This window comes from Crinia signifera, chromosome 7 (genome assembly GCF_055691185.1).
Source record: "Crinia signifera chromosome 7, ASM5569118v1, whole genome shotgun sequence".
Taxonomy (NCBI): domain Eukaryota; kingdom Metazoa; phylum Chordata; class Amphibia; order Anura; family Myobatrachidae; genus Crinia; species Crinia signifera.
The window spans coordinates 148,179,087-148,201,818 of record NC_139223.1 but is presented as its reverse complement, the minus strand read 5'-3'; the positions used below and the strand labels follow the sequence as shown (position 1 = coordinate 148,201,818).

Below are 22,732 nucleotides of genomic sequence, written 5' to 3'. Positions count from 1 at the left end.
AAAATGTGGGAAATGACTTGCCACAAAAAAACTCACACAAACAATTCTGTGATGTAAAATCTCTTATCTCTTTATAAAACAACAGTAAATATGTATTCATTGTAGGTAAACCAGAAAATAGAAGATATGTCTGTATTTTTTATACAATGTTTATGAAGCAGGATAGGGGGTATCATTGTCTCCGCACAGCCATAAAGGGAACAATAAAGCTTGATCAGCTGAATGCTTAAATATGGCTGAATGTATGATGAGATGAAGATGTAATTTTGTCTGCGGTCCCCAAGGAAATGGATTCAATATGACTACAGCCCTCTAATCAAATAGCTAGCCTCCATACAACCGTCCTCTCCACATATTTTATTCCGTGCATGTCTCCCCCCCCCCCCCCTGGCTCCACCAAAACCATTACTTATTCAATGGTTTGTCAGCAGTGTGCATTATTAGCGCTTCAGAGATAAAATTTTAAGTGTTGCTCCCAATTAGCACAACAGTGACCACATACCATGCTTGGTGCTTAATGCCTGCTCTCGCCGAGGAGCTAGTTTTGAAGGTCTGAGGTGGAGAAGAGAGGGGGGAAAAATGAAACAGCTTAAGTATTCATTTTGAGAGGAAAGACAGCTCCTATTAACATTTAACAGCATTTGTGCAACTTGCTGCGGAGGTTATGATGCAAATGAGGAGGAATTAAAAGTGGCCAGGGGTTTGTCATTGATGGATTGCAGTCTGGCGGTGTTCACACTTCTGCTGTGTCCATCAGAAGCGATTACTGTGTAATTAAACCTTATTTCTCGACTCTCTAGTGCATAATTACTTTGTGAATATAACCATCATCTAAAAAAGCTACCAAAATGCTTTAGCATTTAGTCTGGCAGTCATTCCCCTAGCTTGTGTCAGATACAACCATCATACAGTGCAAAAGAACTGTCACTTTTAATAAGCAGGAAAAAATTAAATGAAACAGTATGCCTATTACAGGAATATTAGGCGTTCAAGTGGTAGAGTCCTTTTTCTTCAATTTACATAATTTATTCTTTTTTTTTTTTTTTTTTGTCCCTCACACCAGAAGCTTCGAGCAATTTTCTTCACATTTAAATAGATCGCACATTTAAGGCTACTTAAGGAAAATTATCACTTTGCATATTTTAATTGTTGTGAAGAAAGTGAATAGAAGAGGTCTTCAGCGTGGACTCTTGAGTCGGTCAGACGTTCAACTGTCTGATTCTCTAGCTCTCCACTGGTCCACTCGAGATAACCCTACAGTTCACCGCTACACACATACATTCCATCAGCATGCAAATCAGCTCCGAGCATAATAATAAGTGCATCTTTGATATTTACAAACTAGCCAATATTACCGAAAATGGAAATTGTTGCACATAACGTTAAAATTTCATCATCTTTTTTTTTTTTTTTTTTGCTTATTAATAAGCATAAACATAGTGATCCTGTATGATCCAAATGTGTATATAGGAAAGTTTTCAACAATATACTGACAAAGTTTTGTACTGTGTATATATCTTCACCATTCTCAGTACTTGTAACTGATTCCTTCCACTTTCAATGGCCACGTTTAATGCTTTTAGTTTATCAAAGGATATTAAAATGCAAGTAAAATTCAACAAACAGAAATCTCTTCTCTTTACCTGTACAATCAGATCTATCGGCTGCTTTTCAGCTGAAAGTCCTCCAGAAAGAATATCAATAACCTAATTTGCTGGTTTGTGCAAAAATGTAAAAGAGAGTGTTATGAAACAGCAGATTACAAAGCACAGGCTGTGAACATACTGCTGAATTGTCAAAGTGGTTTTAATTATAAAGCTTCTTGAAAATGAGACTATAGATGAGTATATGTGTGTATATCTATATATTTATATATATATATAGATATATATATCTATATATATATCTATATCTATATAAATATATATATATATATATATGCATATGTATTAGGTGGACATTATATAACATATGTGTGTGTTTTGTATAAATGAATGTTTTATCAGGCTGATCTGTCCCACTGAAACCAAATGACAGACAGTTTTGAAACAAAGTGTTAACGTTTAATTAATTAAAACACGTCAGCTGTCACAGCACTTACTTTACACTGCATGTGTCTTTTTGTACATCCTTAAATGCTGGAACCTATGAAAAACACAAATGGAGTTTTTAGGACATATATATATATATATATATATATATATATATATATATATATATATATATATATATATATTTAAAACATTTGCAAAAAATAAGTTTTAAATATTGATGTGAGTATATAGCAGAATTTATCCCGTTTTTCACATTTCATGTTCATTTCTCCAGGTTTATCTATCAAAGATAAAATCTCACTAATACAACTCTCAGTAAGACCTATATTAAAAACAATTACAATTCCCCCACCCACAAATGTAAAAGCCATATTTATATATTATTATGAATATATATATATATATATATATATATATATATATAGAGAGAGAGAGAGAGAGAGAGAGAGAGAGAGAGAGAGAGAGTTAATATTTCACCATGCTCGAACCGCTCAGAAGCATTACATATGAATATGCTGAAATAGATCACCTGTCTCCAGATTCCAATGGTAGAAAAAATACATTTTTATTCTTATACTACAGTAAATAATATGTTTTGCTGTTTATTGTTATTAAATGTTGGCTGTCTATTGGTGGGGCAAGTGATTTGTCAACTTTCTCCGGTCTTTCACATAACTATAGTACAACACAACTGCCAAGTACCTAGAGCAGGCTTACTCAACCACGGTCCTCAAGGCACAGCAACAGTGCAGGTTTTAGTGATATCCAGGCTTCAGCACAGATGGTTTAATCAGAATCCCTCAGATACTAATTAAGTCACCTGTGCTCAAGCCTGGATATCTACAAAACCTGCACTGTTGGTGTGCCTTGAGGACCGTGGTTGGGAAAGCCTGACCTAGAGTATAATACACTGATTACTTTGTTGTAACAATGTTGGAGCTCCCTGCACAAAACAACTCTTTCAATGGTATCCAATTACCTGTAGTCATTGATCTTTGGTAATTGTCTCACCAGGGGCTATCCAATTAGCCCTGATAAGCCTCTGGGCGGGGTGTTCTAACATCCGTACCCCATCTCTGCCCCCTTTGCCGCCCATCGCATACATAATTATCGCATATGCTCTAACATATGCGATAATTATGGCAAAGGACAGCCCTTGCATTAAGAGCTGTCCTTTGCGGTGAGAGTCAGCGGCTCCCCCTCCCTCCCTTACCTGGTGCTGCTGCTGCTGCGCTGGGCTCTCCTCCTCCCTGTACCCGGAAGAGGATCATAGTGCAGGGAGGAGGAGGTCACAGGCTGTGCTGCCCAAACACAGGTGAGGGGGGGGGGGTCGGTGCGGGGCGGTGGGGGTCAGTACGGTGCAGCGGTGGGTTGCGGTAGAAGCCCATAGGCTTCTATGGGGCATCACCAGATTTTTCTGCCGATGTCCCCCATCCCGGTAACCAGGCGGGGGTAGCTTAGAGCACCCCAAAATGCGGTAAAAACCCGATAACAGGTTTTTACCGCATTTTTAGTTTAGAGAATCTCCCCCTCTGTGTGCTGCAGCTTATCGGGGGTTTTGTTTTGCTTGCCTGACGTAAAGTCCCTGAAAGCAACCAAAAGCAGTGGCCAATAGCACACAGACTTCACTTAAGGCTTCACTTAAGCTATTTATTTACAGGAGAAAATATGTCTTTTTTTTTGGGGGGGGGGGGGGGGGCGATCTAATTGAATAGCCAACTAAAAAACATTATCAAACAATTAAAAAACCTACGTAATGTTTTATTGGGAGTAATTGGATACTCCCCCGTGTGGCAGGTTCAATTAGTTACCATCATCAATTAGTATTAAAGCAGTTAGCATTCCATCTGAACCTCAAGCTCAAATATAATGGGGATTATCTATGAAAGAAGCATTCAGATGTGTCCACATACATCTTGTCTTTTTTCTCAATTTGTCACAACATGTAAAACACGGCTTAGCTGTTTTTTTACAAATGTAGCAAGTGGATGGTTTCTGAAAATTGTTTGCAGCAGTAGAATTTGTATAAAGTAATAGATTAGAGGTGACATTTTTTAAAAATCACAAAGTAACTTTTACCAGCTCTCTCACCAGGTATACATGCAAGCACAAACACATAGGTGGAAATTCAGTAAGATGGGAGTTCTATTTCACATGGGATGTTGCTGTGGGCAACCAATCCGATACTAGCTATTATCTTCTAGAAGGTACTAAATACTGATTAGTTGCCCATAGCAACATCCCATGCAAAATAGAACTCCCATCTTACTAAATTTCCCCCATAGAGATTTTCCTCTTGTAATTACCCCCAATTTGCACAAACAGAGAATAATTTCTGTTGCCAGATCTGTAATTCTGCATGCTGTTACATACTGTATGGACTGATAAGTGTAAATGGAATGTAATCAAATTAGCACAATAAAAATATTTGCAGATCCAATTATCACTTGACAGCATTAAATATTAGCAAAATGTAGTGTTTTTAAAAGAGCGTTAGCCTATGGGGTCATTTCAGTTAGGCTTGATGTGCGTCTGAGCATCATTGCTGTGCATGCAGTATTTTTGCCAATTATGTCAGATTTTCCTGCACACCTCTATGGGTGTGAGGCAAAACTACAAATGTAGGGGTCTCAGTGCGCTGTTCAGGAGTACAATGCAAGGCATATACATCTGATAATTGTGTTGACCTCTCTCTATATATGTAAAATATATATATATATATATGTGTGTGTAAACTGTTCTCAGTTTGGGGGAGAGATTATTATTTGGGGGAGAGATTATTATGGGCTAGATGTGTCAAGCTTCAAAAAGTGTTGGAGAGTGAATAAAAACAGTAGCTCCTACATGTAATATATCAAACCCAACCTGTTACGTGACAGTTAGGGGCGAATTGGCTGGCTTTTTATCACACTTCGTTTTATCACTTTTTGAAGCTTGATACAACTGGCACTATACTTTGTAGAGAAAGAACGATAAAGTGCCAACCAATCATTTTTGAAAATGCCTATAACATGGCAATTAGAAAGCCTATAACATGGGAATTAGAAGCTAATTGGCTGGTATCTCTTTCTTTGATACAACCTCAAATAAAATATGAGCCTGGTGCCGAACCTTATAATAACTATGATTTGAAATAAATATAGAGAACAGTTTTCTCTATTCACATCCCACTTCGGGGGAAATTTACTAAGATGTGCATTCTACTTATCATGTGATGATGCTATGGGCAACCAATCAGAAGCTACTTCTTATTTATTTAGCACACTCTAGATGATAGTAGACAGGATCTGATTGGTTGCCCATAGCAACATCACATGTGAAGTAGAATACACATCTTAGTAAATTTCCCCCTTCATATCTCCAACACATTGGCATGTTTTGAGAATCCTTTATGTCTACCACAGGATATAAATTGGTTGAATTACTTTATGTAAGTTAAAATTAGAATAAGAAAAGCCACGTAACCTAAATGTTCCATTGTAATGTATTGCCCATGTATTATCTCAGCTACACTAAAAACAGAATGTAACTAAAAGTGTTACATTTGCACCACATGCAGTGCAGCATAGTTTTGTCCATCTGCGATAATTACAGCCTTGCTAACAGGTCTGAATCAGGCCTATATCATAGAGTAGTGCCTCTTACACATAATACTCACAGTTACAGTGCTGCTTATACCAATAATGCCCACATTTGCAGTGCCCCTTATACACACAATGCCCACAATAGCAGTGAGACTTGTACACATAAGAACCACAGTAGCAGTGCCACTTATAGACACAATGTCCACAATAGCAGTGAGACTTATACACATAAGAACCACAGTATCAGTGCCACTTATAGACACAATGTCCACAGTAGTAGTGAGACTTATACACATAAGAACCACAGTTGCAGTGCCGCTTATACACATAATGCCCACATTAGCAGTGAGACTTATACACATAAGAACCACAGTTGCAGTGCCGCTTATACACATAATGCCCACATTAGCAGTGAGACTTATACACATAAGAACCACAGTTGCAGTGCCGCTTATACACATAATGCCCACATTAGCAGTGAGACTTATACACATAAGAACCACAGTTGCAGTGCCGCTTACACACATAATGCCCACATTAGCAGAACCACATAAACACATGCGATGCCGCTTTTACTAATAATGCTCACAGTAGCACTGCCACTTGTACAGTAATGCCCACAGCTGCAGTGCCGCTTATACACACAATGCCCATACTAGTAGCAGTGACACTTTTACACGTAGGATGTTATTCTGGTTGACTCGAAAGGCTCCGAATTTTGCAGCCTTGCGAGTCCCCCTGCATGCTGTGATCCCCCGCACGGCTGGGAATGGATGTTCAGCATAAACATCTGTTCGCAGCCTTGGGTGCGGGGGGGAGAAATCATTCGATGGTTGGCGACCATCAAATGATTTCTCCAGCACTTGCAGATCTGATCTGTGGGCGCCATGTGCAGGAAACGGGCAGGCAGCTGACATCCGCTGATGTCAGCTGCCCCCCCGCACTCACGTCTTTAGGGAATTACCATGAGAACACCCAGCATTTTCATGGGAACGCCAATCAAACGCTGGGCATTCCCATGAGCAAATCCCCCGGCCCGCCTCCACATGCTCGCGGTTGCAACGTTGTGTGCGAACACCCGGCGATTATTCTATTCACCTTGACTGCTCTCACACACAGCAGCTGCACCTGCGCATAACTGACTATGCGCAGTCATGAAAAATCGGTCCCCTGTGCGAATGTGTAGGGACCGATTAAACCAGAATCACCCCCATAAGGCCCAAAGTAGTAGTGCCACTTATACACATAATGCCCATGTAGCAGTGCCATGTACATACATAATGCCCAGAGTAATCTAACTGCCTATGAGATGCAGAATCAGCCATGCAGTGCTTTACTCAATACTAAGGAAACTGGGAGCTGAGATTCAATAATCATCTATAGACATGTACAGTATGTTGGAAACATTGTGCTCATTTCCATAAAAATGAGCCTATAGCGCTTCGAGATTTAGAATTTTATAGTTTTGTATGTAATCAATAGTATCTTTGGGACAAGTAGTATCATTGTGATATACATATACTCATTCCTGGCATTACAGGACAGCAGACTCCTTCATTCATGATACCGTCTATTCAATGGCATAGAGAACATTTCTTCCTTCTACTGTATTTCTCTGTATCCTCATTTTGTTCCTCTTTTAGCTGTTTCTCTCACCCTGTTTCTTAGTTCTCACTCTGATCACTAACTACCCCTACTTTCAGTTGCTTCTCTCTTTTTTTAAAAATTTCTTTATATGTTCCTATTACTTAAAATATGTCTGGTTGCTCTCACTATTTTTTCTTCTGAGATCTGGCAGGTCTATTTTTTAAAATGTTTGACAGCTTAGTGTGGTTGTACTTGCATTAGCAGATGTGGTACTCCGGAGGGGAGGATCCACATGGCTGTGAGGAAATGCAGTTTTTCTCAGTACAACCCAGCCTCATACACTACGAACATAATGTGGCTCCCTTTCCGGGCCACCCTTGACCACTCCCATGTGTGAACCTGTCTGTGCTGATAGCATTTCAAATGTAATGCCTGTGCTCAAGGCATGGTAGTCAATCAGGATCAACAGCTGCGCCTTAGTGACTGCTGGTCCATGAGCTGCAATTGGCTAGCCTCCGAAGCCACATTTCAAATGCTGAAGGTGCTGTCTACATGGATGCCCACTGGCTAAGTGGCTCCGTCCTTCCTGTGGTGCTCTACTTAACTGTCGGCGCTGGTTATACCGCAGATACAGCAGGGAAGTTGGGCTGGATGAGGTGGAACTAATTCCACCTCCAAAAACAACTGACGTAAAGCAGTTATTTACCATTATGGCCCATTTTAACCCTTGGCCCGATCATAAGACTGAAGCTATGGATCGAGAACATTAGCATCTTTATAGTTGCAAAGTGACATACCTTATACCTCATCTGCTGTAGTTACATTAATCACTCAAAGTGGCTGATTCTGAGTCTCACTTAAAGTGACTGCAGGAGCCAGACTGTATGCTAATTCAAGATTGCGTACATCTAATGTGGCAGTCCGTGTGTGAGCCCATGCCTCTTATTGATTTTGCATCAGCTATCACTGGTGACATTATTTGTGCCCCAAAGTATAATACTTGTAAGAGATAAGTCAAAAACAGGCTTCCCTTCCCAATACACACAGAACCTTTGATATGTGCCCACAACACTCCCATGACACTTTCACAAGTCTGGTTAGTTACCTTTGATTACATTTTTACCACCCGATTTTACAGAAAGACAATTCTGGCCAAGTTCTGTCTGACTCTGACTCCTAACAGGATGAAGACAGTAGGCGGTATTCAATGAGGATGATTCGCCATGTTTTTATGGCGATTTTGTGCTGTAAGGCAAATTTTTGACTAAAACGGTGAATCACCCTATTCAATGAAAAGTTGGCGAATAAATTTAAAGGTTTTTTTCGCCATGATTCACCGAGTAGCAATCGCTATCTTTTTATGGTGAAGTGGAATGTGAACTTTTAAAATAAAGTGTTTTGTTTTGTTTTTTACATTTGGTGTAAAAAAAATCAGGAATTTTATTCTGAGGAGGGGCATGTTATTTGTATTCATGTGCTGTAAGCACATGAATATATATTTAATTTAAAAAAATATTTTTTTTTACACAGACCAGCCAGCAGGGGGCCGGAGCCGAGCCGCTCATTAGATATTCATATATTCACTGCACCCGATCATTACATATGCATGATTGGTTGTAGTGAATATACCCGGTCACCTGCTGGCAGCCTGTGCTGCCTGGCACCCGGGGAGCCCACCTCCCCCCCACAAACGTTCTGGGGCAGGCAGGGAGACTTCCATCTCCCTGCCTGCCGCCGTCCTCGGGCTCCCTGCGGCATTGCCGCAGGAGTTAAAATTCGCCAGTCAGGGGCAGCGAGCCCCTGACTCGTTGAATACTGGAGCCAGCGAGGCTCCGGAACGCAGCGAGCAGTGGCGAATGTGCAGCGAATCCTAAACAGGATTCGCTGCACATCGCCAAAATGCTCATTGAATACTGCCCAGTATATTTAATGCGGACATGGGAGCGGCCTCATGGAAACGGGGGCATGGACTTGCACAAACATCACTCTGGAAGCATTAACAGTGAAAATTGGCAGGAATCCCAGTTCCTACACAGTAACAAATCTGAGTGCTGTATAATGTCACCGCGCAACACCTGGCACCTGTCATTGAGAAGGAGTTAGTATTTTAGTTTCATCACTCGGAAAGTGCCTCCTGGGAGTGGCCCACATCATGTCCTCCCCCACTGTAATAACACCACTGGATGCAGATGCAAATAAATGTGCCTTCACTGAATGCAGAAACTCCCCATTTGTGCTCATGAAGGAGATTTGTTTGACTCAGGCCCCATATATATATATATAAAGTTATAGCCAGTATTCAGAAAGGGAATCTGTCATGAAAATATGGCATTAAATGGGATTAATAAAAAACTATTAGGCCCTAAAACATGCATCTGTTTTGCAGTTTACCATTCTGGTGATCAGCCCTTGTTGACAGATGCATTTTGAATGTCTTGTTAGTTGAGTGGAGCAGTTTTAGCACTGCGCCTATTTTCTGTGATTTCATAAATGGAAAGCAAAAAGAACGACTGAATCATTTCCAAGTGTAAAATACTGCACGAACAGACACAGAAGGTGGTATAAGTTTGTTTTAATGTTGCCAATACGAGCAATGGGTATATGTTCAGAGAATGTCGGCCTGTGCATTAGACAGCCTAGCACAGCTTTACAGACATATAAATTATCATTGCCCCATAGCCCTTGGTCATTTTTATGATCCAATTTCTTTTTTTAAGTGCAGCATTTATAGAATGGAGCACAGAATTGTAAACACTAGACAAACATTAATCTTCAAAGTAAAGTGAAATAGACTTAAGCTCACAAAAGCCATCAGAGCAATGCCAAAAAATATGAAACAGCGCTGAAAAGAGACTCTTAAGGTCAGTAAAAGATCCAAGTCTTGAGTATCAAAAGAGAAGAAAACATTTACATAAAGTGTTCTTTATTGCAATGTTTCCGTAATGTGACTGAATACTAGTACAAAAAAAATGGAGCCAGTGATATAAGTATATTGCCGTACTTATTCTCCACATAGCTTATTGAAAGAGGCTTAAAAACATAAATGGGAGCAATTGAATAACGTAAGCAATTTATGCTACTTATGTTGTACAAGCACTCAGAAAACATACTGAGACAAATAGACATAGAATTGCTTGCGCTTGATCTCTTTTCATTTCAAACTGCTTATATTAATAAACCGTCTGTCCTGTTAGTACAGCTCCGATAGGATATTCATTGACTATAGCAGTCCAAACTCGATCCTTAAGGCACCCTAACAGAGTTTAGGTTTGACGATACAGTATCCATGTTATTTATGCACAAGCTAGATAACAATAGCCTGATACAGAATGCCTGGTTTCTAAGCCCCGACATACAGTAACACACCTCTGCAAGTACCACTTATTCGATTCTAGTTATGGAGCACTGTAGGTGGACCTGTGGATTGGCATCTTTGGTGTGGTTATACTTCAATTTCACATTAATCAAAATGTAAAGCAATATGACTATTTGACTTACAGAGTACCCATTGAGGAAGCTGCACATGAAGGCAAATTTTGTTTGAATTCATACACAGTTTGATTCCTTTATTTAGATTTCTAGCAATTGGTTTTCATTATAGTTTTTATCTTATATCTTATTATGGATACATGATTGAAGATATTTTCTCAATTAATAACAATTTACTACATCCTTACCTTACTCCCTAACCCTTCAACTCTTATCCTAGTCAAATCCATTTGTTTCCTTCATCGGACGCTTACACACTCTCTCCATACTGCACCTAGGGGGTGATTCAGATCTTATCGCTTGTGTCCGAATTCACTACCCCAGGTGATGTTGGGGTTTATGCATGCGCAAATATGCGCATGTTCAAACCCCAGGACTAAACGTATTTGGCGAGTTTCACACGCACCGGGGTGTTCACTCACTGATGGGCAGGCAGGGGGCAGATGCAGCATTTATGAGCGTAACCCTGCAAATACGGCTGATGTAACATGACGTCAGCGCATGTCCTGATTTCGGCCATCTCCGTCCAGGATTAAAGTAAGTATAGACTTATAGTAGACTTATAGTAGACTTTTATCTACGAAGCAAGGAAAAAATAATTTGATGATTAGCGAACATCGAATGGATTTTCTGCCATGTGAGTGGATGTGTAAGCGGATGTGACTCTCAGACTTTCCTGTATGCTATCAGGCCTTCAGACATCTCTTACCTGCCCATCTGACCTCTCCATATGACTTTTACAGTATACAGTATGTCCATAAGATCCCTCAAATGCCCTCAAAACCTTAAATGACCCTCAAATATCCCTAAATGCCATAAGACCATCCCAATGCTCAACAAAACTCCTCCCATATACACGTTATACACCCTTAGTCATCCCTACACACCATCAAATTACCCAACATGTCTCTTAAATAGCCACCAGTTCTCCCCACATGCCAATAAACTCCCTCACATTCCTGATAAATGCCAATTAGAGCCTCAAACATTCCATTATACTGTACCTACCCACATGCCTCTTAAGTGTCTTAATAACCCACAGATGTTCTTTTTTCCCATTTTCTTTGAATGTTCATCAGATCCCCATTCATGCCTTTATTATGCTTGTTGGATCCCCCACATGCCAACACTACACCACCAAATCTCCCTACATTCCCTAACACCACCCACTGGCCCTTATAATACTAATCAGACCCCCAAAATGCCCTCTATGTGCCAGCAATCCTTCTCTACATGCCCATTAAATGTAACATGCCTCTCTTTTCCCCATTTTAACAATTTCCTCTAGATAATTATGAATCCCATGGACTAGAATGGAGGAGACAAGTGCACTCTCTCTCTCTTTCTCTCATCTACTAATGATTTGATGGAAATCACAAGTTAGGAGCATCTCATTGGCATCTTGCAGCTACAAAGAAGCAGTGAATGGCTATGACAACAATACTATATGATTGTACTTAAGTCAACCTGAAATGCTGCTTGCAATTTAGGGTGGTTTGGCTGGTGGACAAGTGGAATGGCAGGAGGAGTCGAATAGAAACATGGGGGGATTATTCTGATTTCATCCCTCCCCATCACAGAGGGGAGCAATGTTTAGTATCTGTGCTTGCGCAGGCTCTTGGGGGTGAGCGGCCACAGTGAAATGTTTGTTCACCTTGTCCCACATCGCAGACTGGTAAATAATGGAAACTACTGAGGAAGAAAGGGATCTAGGTGTCACTATTTCAGGGGACTTAAAGGTAAGTAGGCAATGTAACAAATCAATGAAGAAGGCAAGTCAGATGCTTGGTTGCATAGGAGAGGTATCAGCAGTAGAAAGAAAAGTCATAATGCCACTGTATAGGTCATGGTACGACTTCATCTACAGTACTGTGTTCATTTCTGGAGGCCATATCTCCAGAAGGATTTAAAAAAATTTGAGACTGTACAAAGAAGGGCAACTAAAATGGTGCATGGCCTACATCACAAAACGTACCAGGAAAGATTAAAAGATCTTAATATGCATACTTTAGAGCAGAGAAGGGAAAGGGGGGATATGATCGAAACTTTCAAATATATCAAGGGTTTTAACAAGATACAGGTGGGAGACATTCTTCACAGGAAGAGGAGCAACAGAACACGAGGACATGCACTGAAACCGGAGGGAGGAAGATTCAGGGGAAATTTGAGGAAGAATTACTTCACAGAAAGAGTAGTGGATAAGTGGAATAGCCTCCCATCAGATGTGGTAGAGGCAAATACAGTAGAACAATTTAAACATGCTTGGGATAGGCATATTGATATCCTTACAAAAAAATAAGGATCAAATATGGTTTGAAGTAACATGTTTAATAAAAGGGGCAGACTAGATGGGCCAAGTGGTTCTTATCTGCCGTCAAATTCTATGTTTCTCCATCCCGTTTGCACCTAGCAGTGTGGGTGGGGGGCGGGGGCGTGAGGTCGCACCCATGGCAACACCCAGCATTTCATCGGCATTCCCATGAAAACACTGGGCGTTCCCATGTATATGCACCAGTGATGCAGGTGCGGGGGGTAGGCAGCTGACTTCAGAGAATGTGAGCTGCCCACCTGCTTCCCGTACAGGGTGCCCACAGACTTAAGACACCACAGAGGTGTCTTAGATCCGCAAGCGCTTACAAAATCAATCAAAATCTAATCAAATATATCTTTATTGTCATCAAATGCCCACATGCAGTGAACACGAAATTCAAATATGGACAGTACAGCGTAGGAGAACAATAAAATAAAACAACATCAGAGTACAAGATCAATGCACAAATTCAACTATTCCCGCTAATTATTCAGAGCACGAATTGCCACTGGGAAGAAACTCTCTCCAAACCATCTTGTTCTACACAAAATTGAGCGATATCTTCTGTTTGATGGTAATAAAGAGAACAATTCTCCACTAGGGTGCAAAGGATCCCTCAGAATACTCTTTGCCTGATTTTTTTCCCCGCACGCAAGCCTGCGAATAGATATACATGCAAAATATCCATTTGCATGCATACAGGGATATTCAGTGGGCGAGGGGGCTGCCGGTAGTGCGGATGACAGGCGGCATTTAGGCTCACACGCAAAACTGCAAAATTCGCAGCTTTGACAAGAATAAGTTCCATGGTGTATTCTTGACACACTTACCACTTTCTCAGCAATGACTAAAAAGCAGCAGATGGTGAATGGTCTGGAGACAGCAGGACCAGCCATTATATGCTGGCATGATGATGACAATTTTTATGGAGAATCCTAGAGCTGATTTTCCATCCACCACCATTATTAATCTGCCCCATTTTGTAAAATACAACTGCCTGTATTTATTATTTAATGTATGTTTATTATTTATTATTTCCTTTTCTTACCTTTACTTTTCTCAGCTCCGCTCTTTCCAGTACTCCTGTACATTCTTTATGTAGATATTCTCAAACCACCAGGTAAAATGAACCTGGAATAAAGCATCAACCTAAATCTCAATCCATAGAAACCCATAATTACAATTGAATAAGTACTACTGTACTTATTCTTGTCTTTCTTTTCTTAAGTGGAGAGCATGGTATGATAATGCATACTTAGACTCCCAAAATACACCACCAATTTCAGCAGTATCACATACCACTACAGTACCTTTGTAGATGTGGCTGATATGACTGATACATAGGGCGATATCCTGTTAGTGGCAATAATTAAATCGACCTTTGATCACGTGTAAGGTTATCGTCAGAAAAAGCCACTTATCGCAGGTATGTGCTTTCTCGTTTCTAGACCTATCCTGTTTGAATATGGCAAAAATGGGTGGCCTGTGATGTGTGTTAACCAGTGAAAAGTGCAGCAGGAAATGGAAAGACTAGGCTGTAACCCCTGAAAAAAGCAAAATTACAGTTTAGAAGTATATTAGAATGCATAATAAAAAAAAAAATTGGTGACTTAAAATGTGTTAAATGGAGCTGCAATATGTGGATTTGAAAACACAATGGAAAAAAAATAAGACACGGGGGACAAGGAAATGGGTCTTTGGGTCAATTAAAGGTACTTTCAAAAAGCTTGCAAAAACACTTGATTACTCCCACCTGCAAGCCTAAAATCACTTGTACAACTCATAAAGCACCCCAATATATTTGTCTCACACCTTATACACCCATTTCCATCCCTTTGAAATTTTTCTCCCCTAAAACTGATATCTCTTTATTGGCTAAATAAAAATGGTCAAAGTGCCTAATTAGTGGGTAGCCAAGAGGTTCAGAACCAAGGCCTGATATTTTTACCCAAAATAGGGATTACACCATCTTTTCACCTGCTCGGTGTAGGGGAAGAGGATTTGTGATAAGCCCTATGGTGAATTATCGCATGCAAATAATAGGATAGCTGCGATTGCAGTACTTCTCAGAGAAACCATACAGTGCTTTTTATGTTACGTAGTCCATTAATGCTTTACTTCATTTTATAGCATAATGTGTTGGTGACATTGACATTTATAGAACATGGTTAATAGAATGTCTTGCTGCTGTGCAACTTCTTTACCTAATTATCTAAAAGTTCAAAATTGTGGCTGCACTTGACAACGATGAATTTTACAAATTACTACTCTGGTGGGTTTCAAAGTTACTGAGGAGGGCTCTACACAACATTATCTTTTTGACTTCCTTAAGTCTTGCACTTAAATTGGCAAACGTTTTTGGAAATTAATGTTTCTCTATAAGCTTGAATCTTTTTAGCAATTTCATAGACTTATATTTCTCCCAAGTCATCTCATGTGTATTAATGCCGCAGCATATAATCTGGAGGCAGAAGTAAAAGGAGAGACCATATGGAGTGGGCTAATGTGAGAACATTGTGATTACATATCCCTAGATTCAGGTGCCAATGTACCTACAGTAAGAACTGGCATATTGCTATTACCCAACATTTCTCTTGTGGATATACTTTCCTAAATCTAAACCTTACTGCCTGTCCAGTTAATACTAACTAACTCAGTATTTGGTTTGTGATTATTATTATTATTTACCTCTTTATGGATCTGACTCCTTAGGGGAGAACCCCTGGATTTCATGCATGAGATGTAATTATAAGTACAACAATTATAAAGGGAAATTAAAGGTGCTATAAGTGAAGATCACATTAGCCTGATCTAAAGGTGCATACACACTGTAGAATTTTTTTGACCAATTTCGTTAATTTTGGCCCTTCTGAACAATATTGGTCAAAATATCTTTCAGCGTGTATGCGATGAACGACACAGTTTTTGGTACTTGTGTATTTTGACGGCGCCCACGAAATCGGCCGAAAATCGGCCGCAAATCGGCCGCAAATCGCATGAAAAAATCGGATGCGATTTTGCGGCCGATTTTGCGGCCGATTTTCGGCCGATTTTCGACCGATTTTTCACTTTTTACGGCCAATTTGCATGCTGTTCCATTATTGCACACCTTGCACACCCCCGAATACCATCGTAGTGCATCGCATGCAATATAGTGGCATGTGATGCATGCCATGCGATGCATGTGAAGCGATTTGATTTCTAATTGTACAATCACCCTGATGGGTGCTTACAATGTTAAATGCACCGCCATTGTTAACGCCACCCCCACTATCAACGCCAACCCGAAGCGTGGCGAGCGTAGCGAGCCCGCGAGGGGCGGCGGTACGCGTCCTCCGACCTTTTCATACCCCCACTATCCACGTCGGCGTGGAGTTGATTTTAGATAGTGTGGCGAGCGCAGCGAGCCACCGAGCCCGAAGCGTGGCGAGCGCAGCGAGCCCCGCGAGGGGACGCGGAATACATGTAAAGTAATCCGCGTCCCCTCGCGGGGCTCGCTGCGCTCGCCACGCTTCGGGCTCGGTGGCTCGCTGCGCTCGCCACACTATCTAAAATCAACTCCACGCCGACGTGGATAGTGGGGGTATGAAAAGGTCGGAGGACGCGTACCGCCGCCCCTCGCGGGCTCGCTGCGCTCGCCACGCTTCGGGTTGGCGTTGATAGTGGGGGTGGCGTTAACAATGGGGGTGCATTTAACATTGCGAATCACATCGCATCGCATGCCACTTGCTGTTATGCGTTGCTATGCGATATTTAATTGTACAATCAGGGGCATTTTCCCGAAAATCACATCGCATACCATCGCATAGTACCTGGGGGTGTGCAAGGATGGAATAACATGCAAATCATCAGGAAATGGCCAAAAATCGGCAAAAAATCGGCCGAAAATCGGGCGCAAATCGGACGCAAAATCGTATCGCAGATCAAATCGGACCAAAATCGGCAGAAAATCGGCCGCAAATCGGCCGATAAATCGGATGCGATATCGGATGCGATTTGGATGAAATCGGGCGCCGTTATAATACACAAGTACCCAGTTTTTCAGCAAGGTTGTTCGTCAACTGTGCATTTGGATATCTTTTTTTTTTAAAAAAGGCCTATAAACTGTAGGTAGATCTTTCGTCTTTCGTCAACATCTTTCATCCAGGACACTGTGTTCAAGGAAAAATTGGTCATCAATATCTTTCAATGGAATTGGTCAAAAAAATTATACAGTGTGTATGCACCTTAAGAGTTTGTAAAACATGTGAGGAAACAAACCTGACCCAAGAAGAGACACATTTTCTTTTCCATTTTTTTAAAAGTACATTCTATTCATAAATATGATGATGATTATTATTATTATTATTATTATTATTATTATTATTATTATGAATAATAATAATAATTTCAATAATAAACTGTCAAATCTATCTGCAGATATCTATGATCTGCAAATTAAATTACCACCTAAAAATGGCTAGTGAATAGCTGGCAAATTCCCTAAATAAGTGCTGTAGGATGAGTTGGATTAAAATGAAAGATTTTCCCAGCAGCACGATCATTGCTGTCCAATTATAGTAGATGCAGTGCTCTGCCTACAGCCTCCAACTGCCTTTCAAGTGCAAATATTTATTAGTAAATCAACAGGTAGGGAAGTGAGGGGGAGCCACCAAGTACCAGATTCCGGTGAGCACAAACAAACCATTGGTCCCTGCCCCAGAGATGCTGGAGAAGAGAACAGAATAGGGATGTGCAGTTTGATTCTCTGGAAATCTGAATTCACCAGAATTTTGTGGATCTGAACCAAACCAAAGGCAGGTCCGGATCTTCGGAGTAGATCCAAATCCAAATAGAGTCCTGTTACAGATCTTCCCAAAGGTTTTTGGTTTTGATTTGTTGAATTTCATGATTTTAGCTGTTTTAATCGATTTTTATTGATTTTTATTAATGATTATCAACTTCCTTTAATTGATCTTTAATGGAACTAAAAACCGAATCCAAACCAAAACACTTGAGGTTGGTTTTGCCAAAACAGAACCAAAATATGATGATAAATTAGAATCAAAACATGGGGGTCCACGCACATCATTTGAAGTGGTCTTGGGCCCTGCTGAGGCCAAAAATATTAGAGTGCAGACAGTCAAGTCCACATCATCTGTTTTTTACAGCCATAGCTTCATATAGCTATGAACAAAGTAAAAGTAATATTTTACCATAAACAATAGTGGGTGTCATATACTATACTGTAGCTCACAGTCAGTGATTGTATGTAGGCACTGTGCATTGGTGCAGGAACACTGGATCATTGTGAAAACATGTGTCTTCTACTGTGATGCTCTAACACACACAAAAAAAAAAAACAAGATGCCCCCTTCTAATGACTAGTAGTGTTATTGGTGGCCATCTTAACTTTTAGCATGAAAGCCTCCTGGAGAATAGGAATACTAGAGTATGTCCAATAGCACACTACCCTTCCCACATCATAGAGACAGTGGAGATGGCTAATGCTGCTCTCTTGACTGCAGCATTATTGACTGAAGTCTCTTGAATTGAAAAGTATCAATAAAAGTATAAAATAAAGTCTCTTATATTGATTCACAATAAAAGTAATAATGATCTTCCAAGTATAATAAAAATTACATTACAGTTTTATATTTAACACCAGACTTGTACCTATGATGCTTTTCCTGACAAATACATGTATAATAATAATACAGGTTGAGTATCCCTTATCCGAATATCCATTATCCAAATTATTCCGAAAACCAAACATTCCAGTAAGTGCTAAAAGCATTACTAGTGACATCTGTACCAGCATTACTGGGAACCAGATATGTAACTGGCACTACTGGGGACATGATATGTAACTGGCACTAAATATGTGCAATGACATGATTGCTCGGCATTTAAATTCAGTGCCTGAGATAGTACACACTTTGTTTCATGTTTTGAAACCTTGTTTTATGCACAAATAAAATATATTTATGTGTATTTTATGTATTTGATGTGTTTGTACAACATAAATGTAAGATACCTCAAGATACATCATTGAAATCTAAAAATATTCTGAAATACAGAATAATCCGTTATCCAAAATTCTTCTAGTCCCGAGCATTTTGGATAAGGGATACTCAACCTGTACTAATAATAATAATAATAATAATAATAATAACATAGACAATTCTTAGACAATGCTGTATTAGAAATGGAAATCTGGGGATTCAATATTCTGCTATTGAAAATAAAAGTTAACCCCTTCCCGACATTTGACGTACATTTACGTCATGGTCGGGATGTACTTCCCGACACATGACGTAAATGTACGTCATGACTTCAAAGTGTCACCGCGTCTAGGGACGCGGTGACAGAGGGACGATGTCTGCTGTCCCTGACAGCAGACATCTTCCATCATTGCCCAGGGGGGGCAGCGATGCCCCCCGCCATGGGCGATCGCTGCGATTGGCTGTTCAAACGTGAACAGCCAAAAGCAGCGTTTACTGTGTGATGTGCATAATTTTGACTCTGCTGCCCCCTAGTGTCCAAAAAAATTAAAAGCAGGTTGAAATAATGATGTAATAATAAAGTATAGATATGGTCTTTGTTAGTTATTAACTATTTTGAGTGGTATGATGATTTGTCTCACAAGCAGAAAATGTAATGCAAATTGCAAAATGTTCATTTTTTTTACGACATTTTGGTATTTTTCACAAAAAAAAAAAACTGTATCGACCAAAATTTATCACTAACTTAAAGTACAATGTGTCACGGGAAAACAATCTCAAAATCACTGGGATAAGTAAAAGCAAAAAAAAGTTATCCCCACTTAAGTGATACCTGTCAGATTTGAAAAAAAGGCCTCTATCAGGAAGGCAAAAACATGCTGCGTCGGTAAGGGGTTAATTAGTAATATATTTTGCTAGATTATGTAAACAACATGGCTTTATAATATAACACATAAGGCCCATACACACTGGGCGATTTTGAGCTGAAAGCCGCTCAAAACACCAAATTTCAGCTCAAAGTCGCCCAGTGTGCACAGCCTGGCGATGAGCGGTGAGCAGTGATGCGTGCTCCCGCATAATTTCTGGGATGGCTTTTTATATGGCTGTCAGCACCGGGGCAGGGGGAAATCAGGGCTTTCCCCCCATCGATGACAGCGGTCATACTATCCTTACACGATGGGTATAATCGCTCAGTGTGTGTATGGACCTTTAGATATATTGTAGATCTACTGCTATGTACTTTTCTATAGTATATAAAATCACATATTTTATTCTACAGTACTACTGACGTTGTCTAAAGATAGTATATGATTCTGTATAGTTCTGTAATACTTTAGAAAGTACAAAAGTAGCGGATGCAATAGAAATACTTTGAAACTCTCTTTGAAACTCTCTCATGGAGAATGAAAGACATTGGGCCCGATTCTGAGGAGGGAGTAAAGCAATGAAGAGCAAGTTACTGGGCACCTTGGCAGAACCATGCTGTACTGCAGGTAGGGGAGATGTAAAATGTTAAGAGAGATTTAGATGTGAGAGAGATGATCCCAAATTCAAATCTAAATTGCAGCATAACAATAAAGCTACCCGGTATTTGTCAGCTACAATACATGCAAATGCAGCCAGTATTTATCCTTTCAATGTAAACAGTCATTTCTTTGCATTAGCATTTTATGATTGCAATGCTGATAACCTGCTTAGCATTGTGTTAATGGCTTTAGCTGCCCAGTAATAAATAATAATATAGAATTGCACAGTTGTGGAGCCATCTGTGATTGGTAGGATATACAAGTTACTTTATGTAAGGATGATTTCCGAATGTGACAAGTCAAACTCCACAGTTTGCTCAGAGGTAATGGCTTAATGTAGAATTATACCTCAGGCAGAGGCGTAAGTTCCTCCTAGTCACCTGGAGTCAAGCCGCAATTTGGCACCCGAAAAAGATGTAACAACGGCTGGTTGGTCAGGGTCAAATTCAACACTATGCTGCATGAATCAGCATCCCATCTCTCAGTCCAGCAGCAGCTGTGGGTGCATCATTGCTTGCAGGAGAACAGGCTGAGAGGTACCAGGCAGGAGACATCTTGCTCCATATTGGTGTTTCCTGGGACAGAGTTGATTAACTCCATTGGAAGAGCTGTGGTCACACTTGGATTCCGCTGTGAACTACACATGTGCTGCTATATATATATATATATATATATATATATGTAGGTGCACATTAAGGGCTCGGAGCCTGGTGGCAGAAAACTCCATTGTCTCTAGGAGTTACACCCCTGACCTCAGTGGTTCTGACAGACACAGATCTGACATATGCATACTTGATAAGCAGTTATTGATAAGCAGTTAAAGGTTTAACAGAACAAGTAGTCAGACACAATTGCATAATAAGATTTGGGTCCTGTAAAAATGATGTCTAAGTAAATGTGTTCTGACCTGAGTTGTACTGTAGCATGTCTATGTGTGTTCTATCTCTTTAATAGGCATTATGGTTAATGCCCTACCCCCACCCCACTGCCACCAGTGATAACTAGTTCCCTCAAAATTGTAATCACACAAAAATAAATTGAGAATTTATATTAACAAAACACAGAGCAACAGAAGTGCCCTGCTTGTGAGATTACAATTTACAGTATTATCATATGTTCTATTCCTATGTATACAATGGCAAGTATTCAATGCCGGGGGCGAACGGTGACAGCAAGCAGAGCTGCCTACTCACTGTCTACGTTCGTCCCCACAGTATTCAACTGAAAACCCCTGATACACTGATTCCCCCTCGCTCCGCTTTTGGAGCGACTGTGAATAGGCGTAGCAGTGAAACCCGTGGTGAAATGCAGCTCATTCGCTGATTGCCCTATTCAACGTTCCGGGGGAATCCTCGCTGTCACATGATGGTGAGGATTCCCCCGGAACGTTGAATAGGATGATCGTCCGGCGAGGGGGTTAAACAGCTCGGATCGCTGGTTTTCTGCGATCCTCGCTGTTTAACCAACTCGCCGTCTGTCACCACCGACATTGAATACGGCCCAATATCTCATATGAAATAGAACCTGAGTAGTGTAAGTAATTCCAATAAAGGACTCTACAGTCAGCCCCTTGTCTTCCTAAAATGGATGATGAGAGAACGTTGCATTGCAAATATAAATACACCTATTCTCAATGTAAAATACAGTATTTATTTATTTATTAACAGTTTCTTATATAGCGCACACAAATTCCGCAGCGCTTTACAAAGCATAATTAGGAACAAAAACACATATCAAATTACAGTACAAGACAGTTTAGGACAAGTACATGGTAAATATGGATAGTTGCATCAGGGGACAGGACACTGAAGCAATCATCAGGGTGGCAGAGGTTTATATATTCTAAGAAAGGCACAAGAGGAGAGAGGGCCCTGCCCGTGAGAGCTTACATTCTAAAAGGGGAGGGTTAGACAGACGGGGTGACACAGAAGGGAAAGAATTGGGCATAAACAGTAGGTTAGGATGAGAGATGGTCAGGTTTTATGCTGGAGGGTGGGAAGAGGTCAGCTTAGTCTTTGATATTTTAAGTCTAAAAAAGCGCTGGGTCATCCAGGAGTAGATAGCAGAGTGACAGTAGGAGATATGAGTGAGGATGGAAGGAGAGAGATCAGAAAAGGAGCGGTAGATTTTAGTATTATCAGCATAGAGGTGATAGTGGAAGTTAAGTGAGCAAATAAGTTCACCCAGAGAGGACATA

The 22,732-nt window shown here is 40.4% G+C and overlaps 1 long non-coding RNA gene across 1 annotated transcript in view; it reads right to left on the bottom strand.

The window, feature by feature from the left end:
* Positions 1-497: 497 nt before the first annotated feature.
* Positions 498-22,732, bottom strand: part of LOC146019565 (uncharacterized) — a 43,317-nt gene continuing 21,082 nt past the window's right edge. The window contains exons 2-4 of the long non-coding RNA XR_014450603.1: positions 2,102-2,145; positions 1,644-1,714; positions 498-552 (exon numbers count right to left, since the gene is read on the bottom strand). This is a non-coding gene — a long non-coding RNA (uncharacterized LOC146019565). The remainder of the gene's footprint in view (positions 553-1,643; positions 1,715-2,101; positions 2,146-22,732) is intronic.